General features: G+C 26.4%; 1 pseudogene; it reads left to right on the forward strand.

The window, feature by feature from the left end:
* The first annotated feature begins 2574 nt into the window (after positions 1-2574).
* On the forward strand, positions 2575-5296 carry LOC119604892 (annotated as a pseudogene).
* Positions 5297-7019: the final 1723 nt, after the last annotated feature.

A 7019-nucleotide genomic window follows, 5' to 3' on the forward strand; every position in this document is an offset into this window, starting at 1 on the left:
TACCAAATTTTGTATGGATATCTTAATTTAGTAATGAGTTATGCGCGTTTAAGTGATTTTCGGGAGGGGACCTTGTATGGGAGCTATGTCCAATTATGGACCGATCCAGAAAATTTTTTCTCTCAATGAATTCTATAGATTTTAATTTGTAAAATTTTGTAAAGATATCAACATTCTGACGGAAGTTATTAACAAAAAACTTATTTTCCGGGAATGTGCACTTTTGTATGGGAGGTATATGAAATTATGGACCGATTCTGGCAGTTTTCGGCAGAAATAAATATCTTGTGTAGAAACGAATGTATGATGACTTTCATGAAATTATCTTGCATAGTTTTCGAGAAAATTACATCAGAATGTGTAAAAAATGCTTATTTTTTTCGAGGTTGTTTTAAATTTTGATTCATAACTTTTCCCAATGTGAACAGATTTTGCTTATTTTCAATACCAAACTGTACCGGATAATAATGAATGTTTTGGGTGAATTTGGTTAAATTATATTGCTTCGTTTTAACGTGAGCGTGTTTTATACAGACAGACGGACGGACATAGCTAAATCGACTCAGAATTTCATAAGGACCCAGAATATATATACTTTGTTGGGTCTCAGATGAATATTTCTTGGTGTTACACACGGAATGACAAAGTTATATATACCCTCTATCACCACTGATGGTGGAGGAGGGTATAAAAAAACTCCGAAAAAATTAACGCATTCTAATACAATTTGCACAAAAAACTATGCTACTAATGTGTAAGCGCACATTACACATTAACAAATAATGATATCCATACAAAATTTTACATAAATATAACCATGATCGGTTCATATTTGGTATATATAAGGTCCCCTCCCGAAAATCACTTATACGCATATAACTCATTATTACATAATGGTATCCATACAAATATTGGCACAAATATTGCTTTTATATATAGAAATTGTACCGTAAATTTTTTTCACTATCGGGCCCTATTTGGTCATAGCTCCCATACAAGGTCCCCTTCCGAGAAACACTTATATGCATATAACTCATTACCAAATAATGGTATCCATGCAAATTTTGGCACAAGTATTGCTTTTATATATAGAAATGATACTGTAAAATGTCTATACAAAATTTACCACAAATATTAATTTTGTAAACAAAAATTTAATTTTAATATTGTTTTACGATCGGTCCATATATGGTCATAGCTCCCGGAGAAGGTCTCTTTTAGAAAATCACTTAAACGCACATAAATCATTACCAAATAATGATATCCTTACAAAATTTGGCGCCATAATTAATTTAGTTTACATAAATTTTATTAAAAAAAAATCACGATCGGCCCATATTATGTCATAGCTCCCATATAAGGTCCCCTCCCAGATATCACTTAAATTCACATTACTCATTACCAAACAATGATAGCCATGCAAAATTTGACACAGACATTAGTTTTGTATACAAAATGTTATTTTATATTTTTTCACAATCGGTCCATAATATGGGTCCGATCGGTTCCATACAAAGCCTCTTCCGAAAATCACTTAATGCACATCACTTATTACCAAATAGCTATATACACGCAAAGAAAAAACATGGTTGAATATTTTCATTGCGATCAAATTATTTTCCTATATGTCTCATATGGCTATTACAATAATGTCATTGCTATTTTATAAATGTTACAACCAAATCTTAAATTATATAACCATATTATATTTCATATTTTAATGTTACATGATCCTCATATATAAAATTTATGTTATTTTTGTTCCAAGCAATTGAAATTATTCCTACAACAATCAATTTGATTTTTAAGTGATATTGAAAGTTATTGAAAATATTTTAATTAAAAATTTGCTTTTAAAGTGTAAGCATCGTGTGTTTTGCAAATTAGTGTAATATTATAAACTAAAAAAACAAAATATATTAAAGTAAGGTAAGTAAGAAAAATTGTGAAAAGTATTATTAATAATAATTTTGTTTTGTAAACCAAAAAAAATTAATTTCGTAAAACCAAAAAACAAGAATAAAAAAATTTTTACGTAAAACAAGAATCTTAATGGATTGTAAATTTATATTTTACGTTTGTTGATTTTTTAACAATTAGCAACTGATTTTCTATTTGTGCTAATAAATTGTATTTAAAATATTAAAATATTTTATTGAAAAATTAAACCCAAATTTAATATACAGTTTACTTTACATTCAACATGTTGTTATTGCGTCAAAAATTGAATTCTTAAAAAAGACGTCAAACACGTAATGTTTACCGCTCCTAAGTTTTTTTAGTTTAATCGTTTCCATAAAATACACATCAAATCATAATTAGAACAACAAAATTATAGTTAAATATGTCATACTCTCTCTCTAAAATTATACAGAGCATCAATTCATTATCATTATTCAAACAATAAAGACGTACACAATGAATGGAGTTAAAATAGTGAAAACTGTATTTGAAAACAACAAAGAACTAATTGTTTTAAATATTAACGAAGAAATTAGTTACAATTCATTTGTAGAAAAAGGTAAAACAGGTAATTTAATTAATTGTTTTATATTTCTAATCTTATATTTTCAGCAAAAACAATTCACAAAATTGCATCAAATGTGGCAGTTGATTTATTGAACAACAACTTTATAATAAATCCGGATTTTTTTCTTATTAATTTTGGAACAATTCATAAATAGCGTGGATTTTGTTGTAGAAATAAAACTGGGTTAGTAAAATAAAAAAGTGAAATATTGAAAAAATTATAAAATAAAGGAAAATTTAATTTTTTTATGTTCGTTCTTTCTTTTCTTATTAATTGTTGTTGTACTTCTCTTAATTTGTAATAAAAAACATCTTAAACAATAAAAATCACTAAGTTGACAACAATTTTAAAAAGCAAAGAATAAACAAACATAAAGAATTAAAAAATGTAGCTTTACTTTATGAATAAGAAAAGAAAATCAGAAAAAGTGACCTAAGAAAATGAAAAAAAACTAATTCTATTTGTTATTGTTTTTGCATTGTTTTTTAGTCTGTTACAAAAAGTAACCACAAAACTACATTACTTTCATTCTCTTTTTACGAAATGCGAAAAATAATAAACAAGAATACATAAATGTTTCATTCTTTTTGTTCTTTTTATTTCATTCTCTTCTGTCACTTTTTCTGAATTCTTTTCGCAGTAACAGTGACAAGTGAACTTAAATAATTAAAAAAATTAAAAATTGGTTTTGAAAATGTTAAAAATTTTAATTATATTATTTGTGTATATGTATATAGCTGCTACATGTTCCACTTCAAGTTCCCAATCACCGCCATATTCTTCTTTGGACAACATATTTCTTATAGAGGCTGCAGAACATAAATCGTATCAGCCATAAACTCCACCTGACGTCACATACCAGATTTTTTCAGACTTACCACTTGATGCAAAGAACATCCAACAACAATCAATATTAAATTCATATGCATTAGTTCATGAAGAGAATTCATTTTTAAAAACCAACAAGTGTTGACTGATCTTCCTTCAACACAAGTAAGTATTTTTTGTACATATAAAATATGTAAATAGTACAAACTTCTTTTTCTAGGAAATTAATATCATTAATATTAAATCGTGATCCCGACAGAAAGTATATCTTTGATTTGTATATACAAAGTGTATATTTTAATTATTATTTAATTAAATATAGGATAGTAAGAGAAGATTTTCTACAATTAGCGCAATCTATAATTGAAATTTTTCCTTCGGAGGTAAAGGAGACCTACTTCGTACCGTTTACATTTGGCCATTTAGCTAAGGGAAAATTGTATGATGCATACAATAACAAACGGTCCCGATTAAGTGCTGCTGGCATTATACGTCGAAGATCTAAATCAAAACCAGATGAAACAATAGGTAAATAAAAATAAGTTTTATTTAGTCTAATTTGTTAACATACTTGTCTCTTTCATTTCTAAAGCAAAACGACGTCACACCTTGAATGTAGATTGCGCTAATATAGATGAATCTTGTTTAGAAATATTAAAATTAGAAAATTATTCTGATTGGGATATGGTGTTAATTCATTGGAAAAAAAGCCATCAATATAGACAGCAGGAGTTGCAAACAACAAACAACAGCAACTTATTTCTTAAAATATAAAATACTTTCAAATACTAAAAGTTTTCAGCTTGTAAGTATATATAAAACATAATAATATTTTAATTAAATTTATGAATTTTATATAACACTAAATTTATTCCAAATATCAAATTTATAAAATGTTGTAAATTTCATTAATTTATTAAAATTATAACATTAATTAAATTTGTGCATTTTATGAACTTCATTTAATTTATTTTAATTATTACATTTAATAATTTTAATAAATGAAATAGTGTTTGCAAATGTAATAAATGTAAAAAATTACAAAATTTTTTAATTTAATAAATTTGTGATTTTTATTATTTTTCCTATTTTTATAATTAAATTTTTTTATTTATATATTTCTTATTTTATATTTCTATTTAGTTTGACATAGATTTTAAAATACTATATCCCAATGGAAAAAGTATTTCAGTATTTTCAAAAAATCTGAAAAATTGAAAGATCTGAGAGTGCAAGATATTTTACGTTATATTATAGTTGCAGAGAGCGAAGGTACTATATAATATTAATTTGTTTACTTATATTTTTTTATATATATTATGATCTTAAGTAACCATTACCTAACAGATTCTAAGATAGCTTTGTCATTGATGTTGATACCGTATAACTTGTCAAATTGTAGGCAACAAAATAAAGGTGAAATTCAGGAATCTTTTATTCATTACTGTAAGGTATGGGAAAATTTTTTAACGTTTGGTAAACAATATTGTGTTAATATAAGCTTTCTATTTACAGAATATTCTGACTGCGGATGAAGAAATTAGAGCTCGTGTAAAGAGACTTTGTAATGAAAGCCAACCTAAAATCTATTTTATTGCCGATTCTAAGAATGTTATTGGCATGGCATATGTAGAAATCTGTGGTAAACGATTAAAATTTTAAAATCCTCTTCGGGCAATAGAAGTCTGTTTTCAGTGCTTCATTACAATTAACATTAAATATCCCAAATACAGCACTCATGTTTGGTTATTTGTCCAGCAGTTTATTTTTGGCGTGAACACACCTTGGGATACGGTGATACCGTCTGTAAAAACTCTCATAAAAAAACCTCACAAATACAAAGCAGTAATTATTGACAACTATTTTGTATGTATGGCTTTATGTAGGATTTAATATTTACTAGTCATAGTATTTTTTACACAATTTTAGTACAACTGAAATACTTTTCCTTTTTTTTTTAGTAATATTGAAGTAATTATTTATTAAACATTTTTTGATATTATTATATAATCAAATAATTTAATGTTATACGAGAATATTTTTAATTTCAATAATAACAATGAGTGTATTTAAATGCTTTAATTGCCTTAAACACTTTATGGACGTAAATGAACTTATTAGACATATAAGAAGTCGTCATCCAAATGTATCTACAATGCCATGCTGTTTTAGTACATGCCATCGAACGTTTAGTATTTTACAGTCATACAGACACCACTTACTTAGCCATTCAAAAAAACTTAAAATTGTAACTGAGATTTCAGCATTAAGAGATGAAAATGTCAATTGCAATATAAATTCAGATATTAATTTTGAAATTTGCAATGCTAGTTCACAAGGAATTTTATTTTCTAATATACGTTTAGATCTTCTAAAAGAAATTGTGAAAGCTTATTGTAACGAAATAATTCCTAGAAACAAAACCCTTGAGATTATCAAAAATATTATAAACTGCTATAGAAAGCACTTATTGCTTTTAAAAACTAAACTTAATAATTTTAATGTTTCAGCAGACATCATAGCATTTCTAGAAATGCTATGCGATAATAGTATTATTGAATCAGAATACAAATTTATAAATATACTTAAACAAACTAATTTTTTCATAGAAGCAAATTTTATTTTATTACATAGGGAAATACAGGAGGTTATTATTTCTGGCGGACAAACTATTCTTAAAAATATAGATTATTCCGTAGCGCTTTTACCATTGCGAAAAATGTTTGATATTCTTTTTAATAGAACCAACTTTTTAAATGAAGTATTGTCCTACATTAAAAATTTAAAGCATCGAAATAATGATGTTACATATAATTTCATACAAAGCTCTTTTTGGCGCAACAAAATAAATAAATTAGCACATAGTTCTGATTCCGATGTATTATATTTACCTTTATGTATATACTTTGATGAATTTGAACCAAATAATGCATTAGGTTCACACGCAGGATTTCAAAAACTAGGTGGCGTGTACATTAAAATTCCATGTATTCCTGAATATTTGCAATCAAAATTATCACACATTTTTGTCGCTATGTTATTATTTGCTGATGATAGGAAACAATTTGGTAATACCTCTGGTTTTACACCCTTAATTGAAGAACTCAATCTTTTACAAAATGAGGGTATTGACGTAAAAATACAAATTGATGACAAAATAATAAATAAAGTAAAAATTATACCCTCGTTAATCTTAGGTGACAATCTTGGATTAAACACAACTCTTGGCTTTTCTGAGAGTTTTCAAAGTAATTTCTATTGTCGTTTGTGTAAACAAAATAAAAATGAAATGAAACTAAACACAAATAGAAATATAGATGTGTTAAGAAACATTGAAAACTATACACACGATTTGGCAGTGAATAATTTTAAACTTACTGGTGTAAAGGAATGCTCCGTTTGGAATAAATTAAATAATTTTCATGTTACAAATAACTTATGTGTAGATGTTATGTACGACCTTTTGGAAGGCGTATGTCACTATGTTTTTATTTTTATTATAAAACGCTTTGTTGAACATTATAAATTCTTTTCTATGAGCCAATTAAACTACAGAATGGTAACATTTGACTACGGTCCTATTCATAAAAAAAATAAGCCCCCTATTTTCGATAATGAGATTTTAAAAAAGAATATTACTAAATTTAGATTTTCCGCTTCT

This window comes from Lucilia sericata, unplaced genomic scaffold, assembly GCF_015586225.1.
Source record: "Lucilia sericata isolate MDLA Ls3-8-SP2 unplaced genomic scaffold, ASM1558622v1 Contig000440F_arrow, whole genome shotgun sequence".
Classification (NCBI taxonomy): Eukaryota; Metazoa; Arthropoda; class Insecta; order Diptera; family Calliphoridae; genus Lucilia; species Lucilia sericata.